Raw genomic sequence first — 689 nt, 5'->3', positions numbered from 1 at the left:
AGTATCCATAAAGCTATGAACATGAACTGTATGGTGGCTCGTTAGCATCAATATTTGAACACGGGCATGCAAAATGTCCTTCAGTTAAATTCCAAACTCTATGAATTAATTGGTGGGCAATTCCCCAAGGATAAAACATCTATTAAAAGCCAACAGTAAGCCAGAAATCTCTTTCCATTTCATACGGTAAAAAAAATACAGTGAATCCTGAAAAAAGAAATAGATATTAGACAGGGAATGCCTATATAGTTATAGGGCAAGTAATAAAACATTTAGTGTTTTGATTTCTTTTTTTATTTATGTCATCACAATAGTTAGACAAACATGGAAACATTTGCAACAGCAATACTTGGGTCACTTTAAAATCTTGGTAACACTGAAATACAGGTCAGCAAAAACTAATGATGTGGGGAGGGCACTTTAGGTCTTATTACTTTAACACACACCCATATCTATATACACACGCACACTCCACAACTCCAAAGAGCTATCTTAACTATGTCTGCAAGTAAACTGAAATAGTAGGCAGAAAGGAACCATATCCATACTAAGACAGTTAGCGGTGTCGTAAAACTGAAGATCACTGCAACCAGTGCCATCTTAAAGAAAAAAAAAAAACAACCAAAAAACCTGAAAGGAACCATCACTGTGCATGTCATAAGCATGAAGTTATTTTAACCTGATGACTA

The sequence above is a fragment of the Haliaeetus leucocephalus genome, unplaced genomic scaffold, assembly GCF_000737465.1.
Source record: "Haliaeetus leucocephalus isolate CR32 unplaced genomic scaffold, Haliaeetus_leucocephalus-4.0 Scaffold345, whole genome shotgun sequence".
Taxonomy (NCBI): domain Eukaryota; kingdom Metazoa; phylum Chordata; class Aves; order Accipitriformes; family Accipitridae; genus Haliaeetus; species Haliaeetus leucocephalus.
The sequence above is the reverse complement of the archived record's forward strand: the minus strand, read 5'-3'. Positions refer to the sequence as shown.